Source organism: Branchiostoma lanceolatum, chromosome 8, assembly GCF_035083965.1.
Source record: "Branchiostoma lanceolatum isolate klBraLanc5 chromosome 8, klBraLanc5.hap2, whole genome shotgun sequence".
Lineage (NCBI taxonomy): Eukaryota > Metazoa > Chordata > Leptocardii > Amphioxiformes > Branchiostomatidae > Branchiostoma > Branchiostoma lanceolatum.
In genome coordinates, this window is record NC_089729.1 from 1,457,689 (window position 1) to 1,481,861 (window position 24,173).

The 24,173-nt window shown below is 44.0% G+C and overlaps 1 protein-coding gene across 1 annotated transcript in view; it reads left to right on the plus strand.

Moving 5' to 3' along the window:
• The first annotated feature begins 4,554 nt into the window (after positions 1 to 4,554).
• LOC136440819 (UPF0764 protein C16orf89-like) overlaps positions 4,555 to 24,173 on the plus strand; it is a 32,809-nt gene continuing 13,190 nt past the window's right edge. The window contains exon 1 of the mRNA XM_066436942.1: positions 4,555 to 4,813. The gene's annotated coding sequence lies outside the window, so the exon portion shown is untranslated. The remainder of the gene's footprint in view (positions 4,814 to 24,173) is intronic.

Here is a 24,173-nt window from a genome sequence, read left to right on the forward strand (position 1 = left end):
TTTCTGCAGTGGGAAGTAGAACCAGTCTATTACCCATAGGATGAAGACTGATGGTCACCGAAACGTTGGCTGTTATAACTCTGGTTGTAAATGAAGAACTTAGTTATTTAGCTCACATGTAGGTGTAGTCAGTTCTTTGTGTGATACAACTTTTCTGTTCGTTCCTGAAGACAGACACCAAAACTGGACAACATCAGATTTTTCAAATACAATTACTAGCTCTTCTACCAGCTGTTTTGGTTTTCTTAGGCCACACCAATTTAATTTCTTGGTTAACAGATTTTAAATTTTAGCACAAAAAAATGAAAACAGAAGGCTGGGGTGAAAACTTGCACCTGACCCTGTTCACTCCCTGATACTGTGTGCACCAAAGTAAAAACATTCCTCTGAGATTTTGTTTTCATGTTGTTTTTCCAATCTAGCATTTATTTTTATTTTTATTCCGTTCTCCAAGAAAATAAATTGGTGTGGCCTTAGGCTCCTCCTGGCGGAACACACAGAAACTGCACTGCTCCCTCTGACAGAAACTGGTGGTCCGGATAGAAAACATGGATGTGTATCTAGTCTTGTGAAAGACATGAGGCAAGTACTAGTATCACAGTCTCCTGGCTCCCGGGGATCAAAGCCGGACCCGCCAGCGAACAAACCGCACGCACTAACCGCTAGGCTAAAAGGTTCGAACCTGTTTTATAGACTGGTCAGTTGATGGCACTTGTACCAATTTTTTCCAAGGCCAACACAGACCTGATTTTCGGCTCTAGACCCCACATACCCCCAAGAAAAGTTTGACTCAATCAACCCCGGAGGCAGGCCTGGAGTTGAGGATCTGCCCGTGTAGGCCCTGTTGTATCCAGAAAGCGCTCTCTATCCAGAATCCGCTCTGGAGCAGTTTTGGGATATCCAAAACACGTCCCAAGCCAAGAGTGCAGGTTTGGGATATCCCAGATGTGCTCCAGCGAAGCGCGTTTGGGATAACCAAGGGTGTCTATCCAGATCGTGCTCTTGGGGGAGGAGCTTCGTGTTTTAAAAGGCGGAGACTATCTTGCATTTGATTATCGTAGCCAGAAGGCCGCCATCTTTGTTTTATCTGCGCTGGGTTTGCGTAGAATCAATTCAGCCGCTGGTCCAGCCTGGAGAAGTCCGGCTTTCAGGCTAATGTATGTGGACAACTCCCGTACCCTGGGTCACGGTTTGGCTCCGTTGCACAGTTAACTTATTTTGCAAAAATGATCTAACATGTATTACTCCCAATGAACTCAAGTTATCAACGTTACATATTTGCAAACCGAATGTGTAACTCCTTGGTTGGACAACGCGTCAAAATTATTCAACCGCTTTAGCAACCCAAGGAGTCTGGTAGAGACTTCAATGTACATTGCAAACAAACACAATACGTTATATATCCTTATGTTTTAACGGTTCTTAGTGGCAAATGTGCTAGATGTCGGCACATTGGCAACCAAATCCGTGTGTGTTTTTGGCACACAGTTTGACAGATTAGCCGAAGAGGCTCGGTGGGCGTCACTCCACCGCCAGGGAAGGTCGTGTAAAATGCCTTTCCCAAGGGCACAACGTCGGGGCCGAGAATCGAACCCGGGACCTATTGGTTCTGATCCAGCGCTCTAACCGTTGCGCCACACCGACGCCACCACAGTACGTCATGTTATGTCAGTATCAAGGCAATGCAGTTCACATGTCTTCCGTTAGAGGTCCCCCGTGCCATACAGTGAGCTGTAAATGACACCATTGAAACATATCCTCCTGACATCTTGGTCTCAAATCAACTGTTTTCAGTTTCACGGTTTCAGTTTCCTTCGTTATCTCGTGAATGAACGAATACAAATTCTTAACGAGACATCAAATAACATACAAAAGATGCAAAAACGAAAGCCTTGACTACATCGGAACAATAGCAAGAGCTTGTTCTGGAAGAAAGGCAATGTGCGTTGTACAAGCCAATCACTTACTTTCCACGGAAACTACCAATGTAACAAAAATTATCCAAAGTTACAGTGAGATTAGATAACATATTGAAACACTTATCGATAAGATTCGAACGTTCGGGCCTAAGGTTCGTATCAATCAATCAATCCATCAATCAATAATCGATTGATAGATCGACCAAAAAACAATAATCATGAGATCGATCTGCCAATCAATCGATCAGCTGATGTATCGATCAATCCCCGACAGATACCGACCGTGAGGCTGGCCGTGGCTCGGGAGAAACGCTAAGCCCATGGGCAGACGTTTTATGTACGTTACGGATACCCGTGTGTTAGAGACGCATTTCTAGTCTGTACCAGACTAACTACGCCGGCTATAGGGAGAATATTTCCCAGGGTTTCATTTGCAGGCTTCCAACACGGGCGAAAGGTGATCTTCACCGTGGACTGAGTCTACTGGATAATTATTCCTTTTTCTGCCGAATTCTACTATCCATACGCCCGTAGGAGGGCCTGGTGGAGGCTAACGCATCTCCAGGCAGGGTGCGAGCCGCGTTTATTATCCAAGGCGTCAGCGCGAGGGGTGGCCGGTCGGGAGTTGACGAGCTACGGGTTGCATCAGGATGCACAGTGTGTAGAGGACCGCACTGATGCGTTAGGAGGAGCAAAACGTGCGTAAGACTGTAGTTATCTTTGACCTCATACCTCTTACTATAATGTTAAAGCGTTGGTACTCCTTGGTTGGACTAGTCGGGAGTAATACGCGATACCAGCTACAGAGGGATGTACAGTGTGTGGAGGACCGTACTGATGCGGTAGGAGGAGCAAAACATGCGTAATACTGTAGTTATCTTTGACCTCATACCTCTTACTATAATGCTAAAGCGTTGGTACTCCTTGGTTGGACTAGTCGGGAGTAATACGCGATACCAGCTACAGAGGGATGTACAGTGTGTGGAGGACCGTACTGATGCGGTAGGAGGAGCAAAACGTGTGTAAGACTGTAGTTCTTCTACCTAATACTTATATGCTAAAACATTGGTCCTGCTTGGTTGGATTAGCCGAAACGCGCTACTAGCTGCAGCGTGTTGAGGACCTTACGGAGGCGGTAGGAGGAGTAAAACGTGTAATGCTGTAGTTCGTATACCTAATACTTAAATGTTAAATCGTTGGCACCCCTTGGTTGGACTAGTCGGGAGTAATACGCGATACCAGCTACAGAGGGATGTACAGTGTGTGGAGAACCGTACTGATGCGGTAGGAGGAGCAAAACGTGTGTAAGACTGTAGTATTTCTACCTAATACTTATATGCTAAAACATTGGTACTCCTTGGTTGGATTAGCCGAAACGCGCTACTAGCTGCAGCGGGATACACAGTATGTTAAGGACCTTATGGAGGCGGTAGGAGGAGTAAAACGTGTGTAATGCTGTAGTTCGTATACCTAATACTTAAATGTTAAATCGTTGGCACCCCTTGGTTGGATTAGTCGGGAGTTATACGCGCTACGGGTTGCAAAGGGATACACAGTGTGTGGAGGACCGTACTGATGCGTTAGGAGGGGTAAAACGTCTGTAAGGCTGTTACAGTAGTTCTCCTACCTTATGCCTATTACTTTAACGTTTAATAAAACGTCGGTGATCTTTGGTTGGATTAGCCGGGACCCAGACGCGCTGCCAGTGTGTAGAGGACTTTACGGCGGCGGTAGTAGGAGGAAAATCTATGTAAGACTGGTTATCTTATACCCCTTACTGCAATGTCAAAACGGCTGCAGTACGCCTTGTATTGGTTGGATTAGTTGGGACTCAGAGGCGCTACTGGCCACGGTAGATAGGCAGTGTGTGGATGACGTTAGGAGCTAAACGTGTGTGATATCTCAGTCCCGTCTGCACCTTGCACCTCTTACCGTGATGACATTGCTAATCCTTGGCTGAACTAGTCGAGAGCAGGACGCTCTATCGGCAGCAACGCGATGCACAGTGTGAGAGGACCGTAAGGAGCATAAGGAGAAGCAAAACGCGTGTGATATCTCAGTCCCGTCTGCACCTTGTACCTCTTACCGTGATGACATTGCTAATCCTTGGCTGAACTAGTCGAGAGCAGGACGCTCTATCGGCAGCAACAGGATGCGCACTGTTTGGAGGACCTTACGGGAGCATTAGAAGGAACAAAACGTGAGTGATACCGTAGTCCTTCTGCCCCTTATACCTCTTACTGCAGCGACATTGCTAATCCTTGGTTGGATCGGTGGGGACACAAACACGTTACCGACTGCAGCGGTTTGAATAGTGTGTGGAAGACCTTACGGATGTCTTAGAAGGAGAAAGATGTGTGTAATATTTTAGTTCTTCTTATGCCTCTTAGTCTCACTCATCATGTCTTGCGCTCCAGTTATGGACTGTCTCGTTGGCCTCCCGGCGATCGCCGACTGAGCAGATTGGACCAAGTTCGCAGTTCTGTGATGCAATGACGTTGCTATTCTTTGGTTGGTTGGACGAGTCTTGAGTCAATCGCGCTAGCATCAGCAGCGGGCAAGCTTGTGTGCGGCGGGCTCTACGTACGCGTGTTGTAGGAGCAAAGACTCGACAACTGTCATTTTATAAAAGCCTATAATTTCAGCACATTCTCGGTTGAACTAGTCGGTACTCCGTCGCGCCACCGGCAACAGCGGATACGTATTCTTCATGTGGAGGGTTCCACGTCAGCGGGTTGTTGAAACAAGAAGTGTCGTTACTTGCAAAATCCTTCATTGCAAGACATTGCTAGTCCTCGATTGTTCCAGTTCTGGATCAGTAGCATTACCGGCGGCAGTGGGCGCTTAACAGCTGAGCCGAGAGGACCTACGGTCGCACCAAGCGGAGCTAAAACGTAAGTACATGTATTGTCATGTTGAAGGTGCAGCTAGCTATTCTTCTTCTTCTTTGTGGTTCGGCAGCCAACATCAACATGTTGATGAATCTGCTGCGCTTGACGGGTAGTGCTGGTGCTGGGATGGTTTCTGTTGTCTGTACCAGTTGTGACGGGGGAAGGTGTCTAGTGTAAATGTCTAGCTGGGTCTAGTGGAGGTGGGTCACCCTGTCCCTGAAAGACGCCAGGGAGGGGGCAGCCACCATCTCTGCAGGCAAAGAGTTCCACTCTGCAGCTGTCCGTGGGAAGAAAGAGAACTGTCTGTACGTCGTTCAGCAAAAGGGGATGTCGTAGGACAAGGGGTGAAGACGTCTTGTCTGACGTTTTGGTCGACCGACTGAAGGTAAGTTCTGTGAGTTAATGATGGCAAGGCCATGATGCACCTTGTAGAAGGTTGTGTGTATTCTACTACCTTCCCTGTTGTAGTTGGTTATAATTACCGTACTGACGCCGGTTTAGGTACAACGACACTTTTGATGAGAGATGTACTTTGTATTTTTTTGTCATTTGTCAGAGTGCAGAAACACAAAGTACAGTTTCAAGAAATAGACAGAAAGTGCAGGGATGAGACAGAGACCAATGTGCTTCTGAATCGCAAGGTCACCTGTTCGAATCCGACTCACTGTTAATTCGCTACTTTGCAAGTGCCCGAACCGACTTCGTCGACGATAAGCTGCATGGCTAGAAAACTACTGAATCCCCCCTTACAAATGGACTAACCCGTGCAGCATCCCCCCCTCCCTCCTTACAATTGGACCAACCCGTACATCTACTACTGGAAACGTTTCATCAAGGAAAATGGAATACGTGCTACACGGGCAAATTGGAACTGTCCGTTTTGATGAATGAATCGAGTTAAAAACGCGGAACGTACGGATCTGATTCTGACAGGAAACGACGTGTCATGCAGACCTGCCATATCCGTGATCCCGGACTAATGTGAGCCCCATCAGTACCCGTGATACCGGGGAGCTGTCAGTGATGAAGTGTCTCCACAGTAGCCTTCACCGTGTTGGGATTTAGGCTCTCAAGGCCGCCGGTTGGTCTGTTTTCAACAGCAGAACTCTGAATTAGCATAAGGTTGATTCTGGGCAGAAATTGAGATGCCTCCTTATCTACACTTGTTTAGAATATATTCGACTACATGTGTGCCAAATTGGGTGCTGTTTTTAGCTATGCCTCTGGACTAAATATTATAAATGGACTTTCACCGCGATGGGTTTTAGGGTTTCAAGGCCGTCGGTTGGTCTGTTTTGTGACAAGAAAACTCTGAATTAGGCCAAAATAACAATAACTAAAGGATATGGTTTTGGAAACACGGATCCAGCTGCTTGAGTAGCTGTTATTTTGGCCTGTCTTATTATCTGGATGTCTAACCTTCATAGACGTAACTCTGAATTAAGATAAACTTGATTCTTGGTAGAAATTGAGATGTCTCCTTATCTAGACGTTTAGAATAAATTCGACTACATGTGTGCCAAATTTGGTGATTTCTTACACGAATTTTTAGCTATGCCGCCGGACTAAATGTCGTAAATGGACTTCCATGTTATTAGGTCATGGGTAGATTTTATGTTAGGAAATATATTGTGACTGTGTTTGGGATGAATCTGAATGTGGATTCTTCATGACTGTGTTATTATATGATTGCTTCCCATCCTTACTACACCATAACGTTTATGCTTAATATCAGAGTTTCATTCATCAATGAATCGTTGCACATTTGGAAATGGTCAGCTATAATAGTTGGCGGTTTGATGCGACAATGCGAGTCCGTAAAATAAAACCGCAATTTGCCGAACCGTTCGGGAACGTCAAGGCTTTGAAGAAAGACGTTACAGTGCGAGATAAAAATGCGAGTCATATCTAAGGTCGGGGACGGGGTACGTTATGTTACATTGAAGGAGCTGGAAGGCATCCAAGGCGTCTTGGAGTGACCTTGATGAATTTCAGGGTCATCTCTCCAAGAAATTACAATCGTGGCAAGCCGTGCGTACCTGCGTACTTCCTTCTTATTTCTTCCTCAATGGCCTAATATGTTATGAACAGAGAGTCTCTTGCCAATGTTACGGAACTCTTCTTTTTTAAGTGTTGACGTGTCTAAACCTAAACATTGCTCAAACATTGCTCCAATTCGTATATGAACTAAATATCTTTTTATGTTTCAACCTTTCTGAGGAATCTATTTTTCTGACCTTCCTATATAAGCTCGACCATTTTAGAACCTAACTTTACTCCTGTTTATAAAAGAACTAAAAGTATTTCTATTTTTCAGCCCCTTGAAAAGACGGATTCGAGAACGTAGAAATGTATTCTTGTGACCTTTGTGTACATCAGCCCAATCATTTTAAAACATGAATTAAAACATTGCTCATATTCATAGATGAACGAAAAGTTTTGTTGATGTTTCATCCTCCAGGAAAGCCAGACTGGACAGCTAAAAACGTATTCCTCCATATATAAGGCCATTCCTTTTAAAACATAACTTGACAACATTGCTCATATTCATATTTGAACGAAGAATTGTTTGAAGTTTCAGCCTCCTGGAATTACCTAGTCTAGGACTGCGAAATGTATTCTCCTGGTATTCCTAGATTGTTTCACTTATTTCTATACATAAAGCCCAATAATTGTAAAGCATAAATTACAAACAGTAATATTGTTAATATCGAATGAAATACTGTTTTAAGTTTCAGCCTCCGGAGAAGACCGACTCGGTGACTGAGTAATTTATTCTCCCAGCATTCTTGTATAACCAAAGGTTCAGTGAACGTTCATCATCTCTCCAATGTTGACTATGTTGACAAAATATGTTGTTTGAAGTTTCAGCCTGACTAATAAGGAATTAATTCTCCTGGCATTCTTGTATAGCCAAAGGTTCAGTGAACACACATAAGCTAGCTCTCCCACTGGGTAAAACCAATATATACATAAGCCCAATCCTTTGTATTTCTATACAAGCTCAATAATTCTAAAGCATAGATTACAAGCATTGATATTGTTAATATTGGATGAAATGGTGTTTTAAGTTTCAGCCTTGGTGACAGAGTAATTAATTCTCCTGGCATTCATGTATTACCCAAAGTTCAGCGAACGTACATCAGCCCTCCCACGTTGACTCAGTAAACCCCTACAGGCTGGGCGTGAGTGAATATTGAGAACCCCCATGCGTGACCTCCGTGCGCGCCGTATGTTTGGGGTCACGACACCGACAACGTAATTGCGCTCCAGGCCGCACCGCGCATGCAAATAACAGAGGACCGTTAGACGTGATATTCATCTTTATTACCTTTGCCGGGAAGGTGGTGCTTTTGGTAGCGTTTGCAGCGTTATCTGTATCTGTATAGCTGATATAACAGACCGTCTCGGCGTAACGCACCAGCTTCTGTATATGTATCTGTATCTGTATAACCGGTATAACCACTCTTTGGCGCAACACACCAGCTTCTGTATCTGTATAACTGGCATTACCGCCCTTCGGCGTAACACACCAGCTTCTGTATCTGTATAGCTGATATAACAGACCTTCGGCGTAACGCACCAGCTTCTGTATCTGTATCTGTATCTGTATAACCGGTATAACCACTCTTTGGCGCAACACACCAGCTTCTGTATCTGTATAACCGGTATAACCACTCTTTGGCGCAACACACCAGCTTCTGTATCTGTATAACTAGTATAACCGCCCTTCGGCGTAACACACCAGCTTCTGTATCTGTATCTGTATAGCTGATATAACAGACCTTCGGCGTAACACACCAGCTTCTGTATCTGTATCTGTATAACCGGTATAACCACTCTTTGGCGCAACACACCAGCTTCTGTATCTGTATAACTGGTATAACCGCCCTTCGGCGCAACACACCAGCTGCAGCTTCTGTATCTGTATAGCCGATATAACCGCCCTTCGGCGTAACATACCAGCTTCTGTATCTGTATCTGTATAACCGGTATAACCAGTCTTTGGCGCAACACACCAGCGTCTGTATCTGTATAACTGGTATAACCGCCCTTCGGCGCAACACACCAGCTTCTGTATCTGTATCTGTATAGCCGATATAACCGCCCTTAGAACGAACACACCAGCTTCTGTATCTGTATCTGTATAGCCGATATAACCGCCCTTAGAACGAACACACCAGCTTCTGTATCTGTATCTGTATAGCCGGTATAACCGCCCTTCGGCGTACCACACCAGCTTCTGTATCTGTATCTATACAGCTGATATAACCGCCCTTAGAACGAACCCACCAAGCTTCTGTATCTGTATCTGTATAGCCGGTATAACCGCCCTTCGGCGTACCACACCAGCTTCTGTATCTGTATCTATACAGCTGATATAACCGCCCTTCGGCATTACACACCAGCTTCACAGGCACGCGGCGAGGCAGAAGCTAGTTATATTACACCGAGAGACCAGTCACATTTAACAAACAGCATAACTAAATAAGGTACTGATGGATTGTTATAAAATTTGGTTTGCCTTTAGTTCTTGATCCGTCAAAGCAATGAGTAGACTTTGGGCCCTCTGGCAGATTTCCTTGGAACTGCAGCAGATGGACATTGCAAGAGTATCTTAGGTTACCCTGCCTGGCACGGTTACGACGGCTCCCACCGTTGAGTCGTTCCGTGCCAGGCTAGAAGCAGGCCCGCATTAGCCCGGGACCTCAACTCCCCCCCCCCCTACTTTGCCCCTGAAGGGGTTATTTGGGGGTAACGTAATGTAGAATGTAGATGGTTAGGGACGTCCATCGGATAGCACGTTAAATGGAGGCCCCGTGTCTGAGGAGAACTATACCTGGAGCTGAGCACGATAAAGAACCCACATGACAACACTTATTGAAAAGGAGGTCCTAGCCGTTGTGAGTGGATCAAACCTAACAGCACACAGCTGACATATAAAAGCCTCAGAATCTGTACTAAAAAAAAAGAAGATGATCACCGTTTACCGCGGCGGTTGTGCATTCACGTCGTGTGACATCAAATGGCTGCTTGACGCCCTTTACGGGTATTCCTTATAACTAAATGTCTGGCTGTCTGCCGGCATTATGAGACCAAACCAAGCGCGAACGCAAGCAGGTGTTCTGCAGTCGTGTTTATCGAAGATAAGGCCATAATGCCTTTATTTCATGCCTGATTATCACGGGTTTCGGTCCTGTCTTGTGTTGATAATTTGATGTCTGTCTGGTTCCTGCAATGCGGCGGATTTATTACGAATAGGATTCTTTATTAATCCTTGTAGAGCGGCTGCGGTATCTACTAAACTCCGTGAGTTGCTGAAAACATATCATCTTTGGACACTAGAACAAGCAATGTATAAGTATATGACATATATGTGATATTTCGATATGTTGCTCTATCCCATATGATTGTGTGTAATCAAATTCATTTGTATGCACTTTTTCGTTTGCATATATGTATGTAGTAGACCTTACGAAAGTCGCTGTGCTTTTGTTGTGTCAATAAAGATCTTCTATCAAGAATAGGCCAAATAGGTTGAATAATTTGCCAGTAGAGATAGCCGGCTACATCGTTACGATTTGCAAACAACCTACCGACTTGTTCTTCAAGGCAAGCTCGGAGCCCCAACTTGTTTCCCTATTTTGGCCTATTTGGACAGCCTTTTTTCCATTTGACGGAAAGGCCTGGTAGAGACTAGAGCGATTGTGCTATGCAATCACACACCTGAGTAAAGAGACGAAATTGGACATTTTCATTCCATACAAAATAATACAAAATTCACTTCCAATTAACACTCTGGCCCAGCTAATCTCTCAGCAGATCTAACGGTGGCAAAGACCGTATCCAACTGGCAAAAGGAGCTTTTATATCCCCTTGGAGGGCGACGAAAACTTCCCTTGGCAGTTGGATACGGTCTTATAGCCACCGAAAGATCTGCTTCGAGATTACGGCCTACCTTCTGATTTTCATTTCTTTTGAACACCAGGTTGTTTTCTTCATCCAGTCTGACGTTATACCCCTTACATCCCTTCGAATGGCAATTTCGCACACAAGCCTTATGTTACATTGGCACAGAGAACTGGAACAACATCTCTTCTCGCCAAAAAAGACTTACCATTCTTTTGAACCATTTGAAATTATCTTCACTTCATTAACATATCTACTAAGAGTTTTGGTATAAAACCTGGTTCTGCCAGATCTTTCCTAATAGCCACTGACGAAAGATAGCAGTTGCTGTCTGAAACGTCTGTTTCGAAATTGTATCCAGTTGCTTGAGTAACTAATTTTGGCGTATCTTACATTATTACCTGGATGTCTAACCTTCATCAACGTAACATCCCTTCTCCCTGAGTCAGAACCATCATGGCTAAGACAGAATCAACTCACTAAGAGTGTGGACTTACTGAACCAAATAGCAGAACAAATGATTGCGGAGGCTGAGTGAATGAGTGAATGAATGAATGATTTGATTTATGGATCAATTAGTTAACTAATGATACTCGGGGAATTCCCTATGCCCTAAGTATAAGATATCTCGCTGCGTGGTTTTGATAGGGTCCCATTCACACTAGAGTACGACGTAGAATTGATTTAATAATTGGAACATCATACAAAATGTAAATTTATGACTGAATTCGAAAAGACAGCAAAACACGCAAGGGTAAAAGTGTTCGTTTTGTATCTATGAAATTCGTTGAGCGCTCTGTCAAATATTGGGTCACTGCGAGAACGCGGCCCTAGTGGGATGGCGGTGCTAGTTTGTAATACATCTCCTTGCGTGGTTTTGTTAGCAAGATGAGTATCATCAGCCCGTTTCTAATACGTGTGGTCGGGATTACGTGATGCACAGACATGAAGGCACACGGAGACTCTGGAACCGCGTCTGAGAGAGATATCGTCTCTTCTGAGTCTGGCATCGGCGTCGCTAAGTCATGATCTATTATACAAACTCGTAACAGTAACCATCTCAGGGTCTGCATGCTCGTCTCATATCATGGAAGCGCAGACCTTAGTGTGGTGTCGCGCCAAATTTCTGCTCCTCCAGATTTTTGCTCCACGGGGTAGTGTGCGTGCGTGGAGTTATGGTTAGCGGTAAGGTCAGGGCTGGGGTTAGGGAGGGGGTAGAGATAGGATCATACTGTTATAGCGCCCTATTACTTAGAGGCCTTTTCTATGTTTCAATATCTGAGCATTCCGTCAATATTTGTATCATTTCAAGACATGGCACACACAGATATACAGACACAGACACACACACTCACACGCACACTCACTCACACGCACGCACACACAGAGACAAGCACAACGATACACACACAAACAGACAGACAAGCACATATGACACACACACACAGACACACACAGACACACCCACACCCACCCACACGCACACACAGAGACAAGCGCAATGACACACACACACACACACACACACACATACACACACACACACACACACACAGACACACACACACACACAAAAAAAAACCCACAAACACATACATTGTCCCCCGACAATTCCTCTTCGACCACCCCTTTATTCCATCTCACTCACGTAGGACTCCGCAATAATCCTCCCATCACATCTCCGCCCGCGGAAATGTCACAGCTTTCATTACAATCACTCGGCATTCACCACAGGTGCAGCTTCCACACCCCGGACCCCTCCCCGCCGCTTGATTAAACGCGCACGCGAAACAGGACGGAGGATTCTCCGCCAGCCCGTCAGAGGACATGTTGAGTCAGTAGGAAATTACGTCCGGACGAATGAGCAGCCGGATGGTGGAAGGAACACTGTCGAGGAAACGACAATTTATTTTCATTCATAAATCTTAACAGTAACTGTTTTCCAAGGGAGCCCTTACAAATCATAACAAATCAGGATGCAAGAAGAATTATAAACTGGATGGATAATACATTCACAATGATATAACATAAAGCAGCTATCATCAAACATAAGAGTCATAGAATGATATCCTCGCACAGGAAGATGCAAATGCGACATTGCTGCTTGTCTATCTAGCTATATCGCACAAGGAAGAGAGAGTGAGACGGGGACAGACAGAAACAGACAGAAGGAGAGAGAGACAGAGAGAAAGACAGAGAGAGATAGAGAGAGAGATAGAGAAAGAGACAGCGAGACAGAGACAGAGATATGGACAGACCAAAAGATACACATACAGAAACACAGGTGGGTAGAACGATGTCACAAATGACTAACCTTTAAACAAACTGATGTTTCATTACTGTAACATTTATTCAAACAGAAACACGTAGATTTCAAACGGCTGACTCTAAAACTATACTTAGGAAGTCATTCCATATGCAGATTAACAACAAACTGATGTTTCATTACTGTAACATTTATTCAAACAGAAACACGTAGATTTCAAACGGCTGACTCTAAAACTATACTTAGGAAGTCATTCCATATGCAGATTAACAACAAACTGATGTTTCATTACTGTAACATTTATTCAAACAGAAACACGTAGACTTAAAACTTCTGACTCTAAAACTATACTTAGGAAGTCCTTCCATATGCAGATTAACAACAAACTGATGTTTCATTACTGTAACATTTATTCAAACAGAAACACGTAGACTTAAAACTTCTGACTCTAAAACTATACTTAGGAAGTCCTTCCATATGCAGATTAACAACAAACTGATGTTTCATTACTGTAACATTTATTCAAACAGAAACACGTAGATTTCAAACGGCTGACTCTAAAACTATACTTAGGAAGTCATTCCATATGCAGATTAACAACAAACTGATGTTTCATTACTGTAACATTTATTCAAACAGAAACACGTAGATTTCAAACGGCTGACTCTAAAACTATACTTAGGAAGTCATTCCATATGCAGATTAACAACAAACTGATGTTTCATTACTGTAACATTTATTCAAACAGAAACACGTAGATTTCAAACGGCTGACTCTAAAACTATACTTAGGAAGTCCTTCCATATGCAGATTAACAACAAACTGATGTTTCATTACTGTAACATTTATTCAAACAGAAACACGTAGATTTCAAACGGCTGACTCTAAAACTATACTTAGGAAATCCTTCCATATGCAGATTAACAACAAACTGATGTTTCATTACTGTAACATTTATTCAAACAGAAACGCGTAGACTTAAAACCTCTGACTCTAAAACTATACTTAGGAAGTCATTCCATGTGCAACCATCATCATTTTGTATAGTACTTGAATAGTTTCAGCAGGCTGGCAATGCATAGGCTGATAGAGAAATTGGACTCGAACCCTTCACTCCTAACATTTCGATTATTCGAGCAACACGAACATGTAAATGCAAATCTAGATGGTCTGGAATTGAGCCATCAAAAGACATCTTCAATCAAATCTATTCAAAGTATCATCTTAGATATAAATTTGGATCACCTCCTCAAAACTGGTATATTGATTATGAAGGTGGCCCAGTACATCCAGAGTACATGGCCGCGTGAAATTAGCTTGCCTGGAAATCATGTGAAGACTGCGCCCAATATGGTCGCATTCATTCAATTACAATACTCTATTCAATTACAGCACCATCCAGAAAACAGCATGCAGACTTGAGTTACAGTCGCATGAAGACTGTATCCAATATCATCGTATCAGTCAAATCATTAGGTCACTTCGGGTCAACATGATCGATGAAGATCCTTTTTATCGCCGCTCCAATATGGAGATTTTACTGCGCCTTCTTGCGTAAGGCCAAGGACATGATGATGTGATCGATATATAGAGCAGGGTTGCAGGGTTTGGCGTCACTTGTAGTTATTCGTCAATGTTTGAAACCTGCGTCTCAATACCCTGCTTCAATACACGCCCACACAGACACATGGCTAGATTGTGATCTTCTCACCTCAAACAGTATGTCAGTGTTTGTAAGAGGTGTCTGGCTATGACAAAACAACGGGACAGACGGGTAAAAAGATACCGATAGAGTCTAGAACCTCGTTTGGGAAGATAAACTCTACTTGTCTGGAGTCCGTGAAAAATTATTGATTATTTTTGCAACCTCTTTTATGCCTTAAGTCTCAGGAAGAAAAAAAAAATCAATTAATGGCCACAGTGTCGGGATCTTTCCATACTTACCCGCAGCGTTAACGTGAATAAAACAACGCTGTCCTTACCAAGGGCATCAACAGTGAGTCCATGTAGTGGACGAATATGATTCCATTCATCATGACATTTGTATATTAGTTTATTCATTTCTTTATCTGTTTATTAGAAACGTCATTAGTAAATAGATATATGTTCAAGTTAATCGTCCTTTACTACGGTACTACGGTAACATAAACACTAAAACTAAACAAAGGTAATAACTATTCATCGTTGATGAGGCACAATATTGCATACACATGACGTAAAATAGTTCCACAAACTTAAACTAAAAAGCTAGCTAATGGTTAGCATTGGTTACCTTCAGAAACTTAACGATATGATTTATGCAGGCACTAACTGGCCCATAGTAAAACATATACTATGGAGGTTTTGGGGGTATGTGTTGTGGTCAAGAAAAAATTCGACTCGAGTACATTGGTGTCAGATGAGTGGAAAAGACAACATACAAATTAAACGGCATCTGGCAGCACACACTCTCCCGACCTTCACTGGCCACAAGTAATTCACTTTCCTTCTGACGATGGATATGGTCCTGGGAGGCTTCTTTTGTGACTAGAATATGGTTAACCTCCATTACGAGTAATCCACCAGGTTACATGAATCCGCCACTTTGAAAACAACGGGTTTGACAGATCTCTAGTGCAGCACCCCCAGGTATGCACAGGAGTATATTATTCTGGGGGACGTCGGGTTGGAGATCTGTTTGGACGTACCTTTTCAGGGTGGCGGAATCATGTACTCTGGTGGAATTATGTTTGCAGATGTTATATTCCTCACGGTGCAATGGATGATTAAAATTCATCTTGTGGTAGTCAAAGGCCAGCTGAGGACACGAAAAGAGGGAAATGTTGCCATAGATAGAAGTGATGCTGCTGTCCATCAGATACGCTGTATTACACCGTCTTGATCACCCTCGGGTGCCAAACCATGTTGTTTCATAAGAGGCTATATCGCGCGACCTTCTCTGCCTGGCCGAGTCCCTTGGCAAATCAGTTCTTCGCATCTATACCGATCTATTCAGCCGGGAGTAGAGTCTGCTGATGAGCAGAATATGGTGACATTCGTCACGGTAGCATATCTGACAGAAGTTCATCTCGGGTGCTTTGATTCACCACGTCTTCCTGTCTGATGATGCGTTGATGTGCGTGTAAGGGGCTGCTTGGCGCCGTTGCCGAGAAAAAGGGGCAAGAACTGAGGGTCGAAATTTACAGAGATGATGTCGATTTTTTTCAGAGGCCCTCTGCGTACTTGACGCTTTCTTAGAAGTCGAACACCGTGCGTAAGCATGGTCGTATAAAGTTAGATAGATCTCTGTCAGAAGATTACGTTTGAGTGCAGCTCCTCGTTTATATCATCTTCACACTGTCGCATTTCTGTGGGAAGTAGACATGAACTGCAAACCAGCAGCTCAATGTACCGCCCAACTGACAAGGATCGGGCCAGCACGAGACCACCACATGCCTTATCCCTTGTCTAAGGGGGACTTTTATCCAGGAAACCCTGTCAGTGCTAAGTGGTGTTTAATGTCGATTTTCCATTTGCACAAATCCGGACATGTAAACCCGTTAACACCTGTCTGAATAAAAGCTTCTAACGCCTTATAGAAGTACACCGCGTGACGCACTTTCGATCTGACTAATATCCCTGTAAGCGGAACATACGTCACGTCTAACGGGACAAGCTGGCTTGACTCTTTCCACGGCCTCTGCCTGTGGTTGTACATGTTTCTTGTTTCACAACAATGTATGTGCAGCCCAGGACTGCATTTGGAACCCAAAGCCTAGTTTTCGTCAACCAGAATAACAGAATGCTTTCGGCTTGTATGTTTGGCCAATGTTTCCACTGTTTCTTCTAGTAGTCATGTAGTTCTGTTTGTTGCTATCGCAATCGAGGTGTGGTTCTCCTCAATCACAAAGTCCCTAAACTTTCAAACGTGAAAAAAATTCGATGCTTTCGATATCAGTTTTGCTTTGTATGAGTAGACTCTCTAATTAGGTCGACGCAGTCTGCAACGTACAGCTTTGTCTTGACTTTATGCTGCTTATGCATCTATGCTCTATTTTGCACTCCCGGTCCATTGCAAGAAGATGTGAATAAAACCTATAGAAAAGAAAGGCTTCCTTCTTTTTCGTCGAAGAAACTCACTTCCAGTAACTCGTAGACTCTCATACGAAATTCGTACTGGCAGACCTTTATTGCTAGCCACTAGACCTGCCCGGGCTTCGCGCTACATTAACGGGGATGACTTATCCTCCCTGCCACACTGCTTGTGATTTTAAATCGGATTATCTAGCCAATCAGCTTGGAGATCGCTGAACCGAGGTCTTTAATTGCTCCATACATCTAAACCGTTCCGGCATCCTGCCATCTTTAAAACCTAATTTGGACAATCGTTCAGAATCGCTCCCTCGAAGGTCATGCTACTTCACTCAATTACCTTAACGAACGTCGTCAATTCTGACTAGTTACATGACGGAAGGGTTAGAGTGCAGCGGCCTCGGAAGCTAAAGGTTGGGCTGTAGTTATGAAATATAGGCTGAAATGAACGGCTGTCTGTATTGTCCTCTAACAGTGCTGACGGTATTTTAGATCTCACCAGAAGCGGCAGCATCCAACATCTTAAGGAGTTGTCTTGTACTTCTTTTTAGTGTTATAGGGTAAATCAGAAACATACGTTGTCGTAATAGTAAGGATTTGTTCTGTGAAAGCTCTGTGGTTTAAGCAACACCGTAGAGACTTGTACATGCATGCCTTTGGAAGCATTAGGATTGAGCAAAGAATACACGACGGCGTTATGTAATCCCACCATTCATTGGCCCATTAACTTAACTGGCCACATGCGGTGCACGAGATTAACTGACGCCTGGGGACTTGCAGACTGTGCTCAGAGGGCGAAGGACAGGGAAGGATGGAGGAAGATTGTGCTAGAAGCAACCATGGTCCCCGATCCTCAAGATGAGGATGGGACTAGGTTAAGGTGAATGGGACAGAGACTGATAAATACTTAGGCCAGAATTATTTGTGGCAGTCCATGGAAGATCTAAAGAAGATTTGTATTCTTGGATGTCTTAAGGTTCCTAATTTCAAGTAACTGTTTAGCTACAGGATTTTGTCAAATTCATTTCCTGGGTGTAGAAAGCTGTGCGAAGCAAATATGCATGTTTTCATACTCAAAAGCCACCAGTTTTAGTTTCATCTTTACAATGCCATGAAATCGCAACACACAAAAAGGAATTTTCTCCTGAGAGCCAACATAAAGTATACGACCTTTTCGTAACACTTCTCTTTGTTTCGGGAGACTAAAATTAGACAGGGATCCGGAGCTCTGCATACAGCACTCATGGACTTTTCGACAGTACTCACATGTAACACTTACCGGGAGCTGTGAAGAAAATATACATATTTTTTCCAGAGTTGTGATTCTATTCCTATCAATGCCATGACATCGCAAACATAAACGACTTTTCTCTTCTTAGAGCCAACTCGGAGTTCACGACCTTTTGGTAGCGCTTATCTTTGGGTGCTGAGGCTGGGATCTCTGCAACACTAGCGGGCTTTTCGGCAGTACTTAACACTTACCGGGAGCTGTGAAGGAAATGGCCACCATGAGAAATATCGCCATTTGGGAAGTTCCTGCGCTGATGGCGGGCGGAGATTGGAATGGGGAGGATATCATTAGTAAGAATTACCGGAATGTGGTGTTGTCGCGCGCGGAGAGACCAACTAATGCTTCCTCACCGGGTTCTATTAACGCTGTACCATTTATCACACGAGCGGAACTCGTCAGCTCGGCTGTGAGGATGTCTTTATTTCTTTATCAAACTTCTCCATGTACAAAATGGAAGGGGGGTCACAATACAGGTGATTATGTCATACCTGGGCCGTGCTCAAGCTCGATACGGGTCTTCTGGACCGGGTGATAACCTAGGTTATCACGAGGGATGGAACTCGTCAGATCGGCTTTGCTACTTTCTTTACTTCTTTATCAAACTTCTTCGTGTCCAAACTGGAAGGGGAGACAATACAGATGATTATGTCATACCTGGGCCGTGAAAACGTTCGATAAGGGTCTTCCGGACCGGGTGATAACTTAGGTTATAACGTGGGGCGGAACTCGTCAGATCGGCTCTGCTGCTTTCTTTACTTCTTCATTTAATTTCTCCGTCTACAAAATCGAAAGGGAGACAATACACGTGATTATGCCATACCTGGGCCGTGCTAACGCTCGATACGGGTCTTCCGGACCGGGTGATAACTTAGGTTATCACACGGGGTGGAACTCGTCAGATTGGCTCTGCTGCTTTTTTTATTTCTTTATTAAAATTGTCCATTTACAAAATGGAGGGGGAGACAATACAAGTGATTACTCGCCTCTGCTAGTCGTCTACCCCGCAGCATACAAAAGATATTACGATGCATAGATATATCATAGATACAACATATTCAAGTACAAAACATACAATATAACGACAGAAATAAGAGGAATAATCGCGGCCTTGTGGCTCTCGGGAAAATCTGCTGACATGAGCACGAAGCCTTATTGGGTCGGCAGCAAACCTTCCTCAGACATCTGCTGACAAGGCTGTTCAGGAGGCGCCCGGGTAGATGAAGAGAATTAGAGCGTACTTAATAGCGCTCTGTGATGTAGCGCGCATCGATAACGATTTGTGGCGTTGTGTGGCGCAAGTGTAGAGCGCGCGGCTGTCAAACAATGGGACCCAGGATCTAATCCCGGGTTGTGCCCAGAGACATGTCCAAACTTGTGCCCCGACGTTGTGCCCTTGGGAAAGGCACTTAACACGACTTTCCTCACTTCACTCAGGTGTAAATGAGTACCTAGCTCATCTAGGGTTAGGGACGTCCCTCGGATAGGACGTTAAATGGAGGTCCCGTGTTTGGGGAGAGCTACACCCCGCGCACGTTAAAGAAACCACCACACCTTTCGAAAAAGAGTAGGGGCATGCCCCGCTGTGCCATGGTCCAAATCTTACAGTCCGGTCTGGGATGACATCTTGAAAAGGTGATAGCCACCTATTATGTCAATCCTTCCACAAATGTGGTAAATCGAAATAAATAAATAAAAATATAATAAAAATAACGCTTCTGGGGCGGCTTCGTCTTCAGGAGTATGAATCCCCATCACGTACATGGAGTTTTGACATCCTGGTTGTAATGTGCACAAGATAACAGATACTCAAGAAGCTGGACAATTTTGCAAACGGTCAACATTTTCACTGACTTCATACCTCAGGCAAAAGCACCATCCAAAAGACTTACTTTGTTATGAAACGTATAACATTGTCATTTACAGGCTGAGAACTGATGAGGAACCCATAATCCAAAAGTTGCTAATAAGTAACTGTTATCTTGCGTATAAATCCCGATCTTAACACTGATATATGCACACCATTGGAAAGAGTTGTATTTTTGTTCGGAACGGACGCTGTAAGCCATTCTGTTTGAGGGGTTGTGCGCCTTGAGCACGCTTATCTTGAAGGGTAGGCCTTGGGTTATACCCAAGAGTGCAATGGTGAGCAATGGCCGCATTTAGCCGAAGAGTGGTGAAATGATGCGAACGGTAATGATAGTGGAGAAATGGGTGTCCCGATTGTCAGACTCTAAGTGCACTGATCAAAGAAATTGCCGATTTGGATCATCCCCGTACTCAAGAGGGGCAAGTCCCGCGAGACTTTGATCAGTCCGAGAGTGTCAATCATCTCAGGCCAGGCATGCGTAATCATTCACTGAGAGTCACGTCAGATGAACCAAATAAGGAATAACGTTCTCGCGTAAGTAGTCATTAATCACGACGTCTCGCGAGGTTTGGTTTTGACTGACAGGCTTGTTACTGACATGTCTGCTAAAGGGTGGAGACATTTACCAAGCTCCGGTGCACTCAGCGCTACACAGGAGCGTAAGAGTATTAAGCCCCTGTCACACTTGTTCGTATATACATACCCGCATGGGCTGCGTATTGACATGTTTTGGGTTGAGGTTAAGTTTGCAGCCGAAGAAGTAATTTATTTGGTTTCATAACTAGACTGCTCAACGGTGGGTCAAAGTAGAAAACAACTTCCTCCCCAAAAATTTACTTTAACCCGATAAATGTTACTGCGGAACTCATCCGCACTTGAATATACGCACAAATGTGACAGGGCCCTAAGATCGTGTTCACGTACATGTATAGTAGGCTATTTTCCCGTCTATGGGTTTATGTGGTTGCATCCAAAGAGAGATCGTATGTAACGATAGTTACGATGAAACAACGTTGACGAAATAGGACGAAGAGACATGCTAGCTATAGTAGGTTTGGATACCACGCTAGCTATATACTGTATGTGCAGTGCGTTTTGGGTACGTGTTGGTGTATCCAACCTATCGATCCGTCTATCTGACGACCAGGTTTTCTCCTCTGTACATCAATTGTGCCCATTGGACCTTTCTTGATGTTGGATAGATTGTAGAAGAGTCCGTGGCGTAAGAGCTTTTCTGACCGGCTAAAACCTCTGACGAAGCTTTCACCCTCTGTGGTCAATCTCTACTATTATCCATGCAGCCTTAGCTTAAGAGGAGTATGGTAAACATTAGCTGTAAATGAACATGAGAGACATTTATCCAGTAGGATAGAGGCTCAGGCGAGTTGCAAAATACGACGTTTCAATCTGGGCCAACAGCTACTCTACTTTTGGGAGAGAACGTTTCAACAAAAGTGTTAATGGAATGTTTCACAAGTGGTCGAGGTGCTGTTGTTACAACTTAGGGCATATATCTAAAGGTATGTTCTTCTCACGCAATTTGACAGTTTTATGGTCGTCAGTGGCTGTCTGACTACACTGTACAAAGCCAAACAAATCACCTAAAGAGCCACTGTAGACATCCGTGAGTCGAGTGTAGTCTGGGGCATTGTTGGAACTTCTTTAACCATTTGTAATGACAAATGTATAACGAACGAAAGAATGAGTGAGTGGGCGGGTGCAAATGCTTTAGTGTATTTTTGTAGCCCAGATGATACATGTTTCTACAACAAATGAAGACGTATACATGTACTTGTATTTGTGAAAACTAGTATAGGCATACAAGTTCTTAGAACCATTTGGAATGACTGAACAAATGTATAACGAACGAAATAGTGAGTGAGTGAGTGGGTGGGTGGGTGGAGGTGCAGATGATACAGCTTTCTACTGTAACAATGGTGTGTTACGCCGAAGGGCGGTTATACCGGCTATACAGATACAGATACAGAACAATGAATAAAGACGTACACTTGTATTTCATAGACACACATAGGATACTAAAAGTAGTATAACTAAGCTAATATACTTCTTGAAGGTTTATGGCCAGGCGAAAGGTAAGAGCAGCAAGTTTTATGGAAATGCTTGGTCCAGACGTTAACAGTACAAGCAAAATGTTACCCCGTGCAAAATGCGTCGGTTCCACGTAGAAAGAGGGAGGGAGGACCTCCGGGCGAGTAAACCGCATGGCTACTACCGATAAGAGAGACCCAAACGTGGCCAACATGCAGATAGGCCCAGTTTTATATTTATTAGCCAACTCAAGCATATTACAACGTCTTGCTCCAAAGACTGTAGTCCCCCCCCAGCGGCGTGCGTGTCGGGTGACTGGTGTTTTATGCACCGTTATGGCTTTTTCCCAACATCAAACGCCCCAGGCTTAACGGCCTCAAGGCGATAGTAGCCGAAACAGATGCTTTTAAATAAAGTTATTTCCACACCAACGTCCACCTCCATACATCAAAGGGCCGAGACTAAAACTTTAAAGTGTTACTCGCTTTACCGAAACGTCTTTAGCGTCTCGGCGTTATACGAAATCGACCCGGCTTTAATCTCAGCACTCCGTTTCATTAGCAGATTACCGTTCCTCAGGAGGAAGGCACGCCTCACGGCTAGTTCGTATTACCTTCGCGTGCGAGAGGACCACAGCCCGGAGTTGCTAAGTGACGATGTACATTCATCACCAGGCCTGCTCCGCTGGAGCTGGGGGGATGGAGTCAGGACAGGTGTCTATGAATGTGATGGAATCTGAATTGAATGCCTGCACATTTAGACAGTTCTTTTGGCGATTACAGTTTGGTATGAAAACTCCCGTAAAGATATTCGTGATGAGCTTTAAGCCGTCATTGTCCTTTAGACATGTCAATTAAGTTCCATTGTGTTAGATCGCTCTGTTAGACGAGTGCGTTGTTGGATATGGTCTTGAAAACCTCTGCTTATCATGAAAAGGTAACATTCCTTTTTATGACGCTTGGCAATCATAACATCATAAACACTGTCGAAAAGATTCATTTAGAGGGGACATTCTCATCTTTTTCATTTTGCATACATGTATGTAATGACCATGGACCGTGTCAGACCCGGAACTGTCTGTTACCATGGTGTTAGAGGCTGCCATGACTCATTTCCAGGGTGACAGAGAATCCTGAGCTCCTATTGGACTGAATTTGGAATTGACAAAAGAATCCACAGCTCCTATTCTTTTGAAAACCAGTCTACTGGCATAGAGGTGAATGTCTACAAGGTCTTTACAAAGCCCTGGGCAGTGGGAGTTTGTATTGCACAGACTGTAATCCCTCTTGACCTGGCAAATGTCCGACATAGGCTCCCCGTAACGCTGTGGCGACTAGAACTCCTCTTAACCTGGCAAAAGCCGAATATGTATGACAAATCACTCGTAATCTTTATTCGTATTCATATCATACAGAAGTACAGATACAGATATTCGAGTATGATGACCGTGTCAGCTCCTACACCTGAGTGAGGAGGCCCAATATAGGCTCCCCGTAACCCTGCAGTGGAAAGACGTGTCGTTATTGTCTCTGAGTCGTGGATCGTTAAGTGCAGTAATGTCACGTTTTGTGTAGGCGGCCATCAGACATGGTACAGTATAATGATACTTCTGGGACCTTATCTGAAAGAGAACAGAAGAAAGACGCAATCAAGTACAAGTACTGTGAAAAGGTCTTCTGTATCTACTTGTGTATCTGCAGTAATGATGGTGTTATATAACTACAATGGTGATGTATCAGCCTCGGAGGCATGTGGCAGCAGCTGGTTATATCAGGCGGCTTACCGCACCTAAGCCCTGTATGTCTAGCTCCAAGCGTTGTTATAAAGTATCTGATGAGAAAACCTACTTTACAACAGTTCTGAGAAAGAATGCGTCAAGATTGCTCTAGACTATGCATGAAATGGCTAA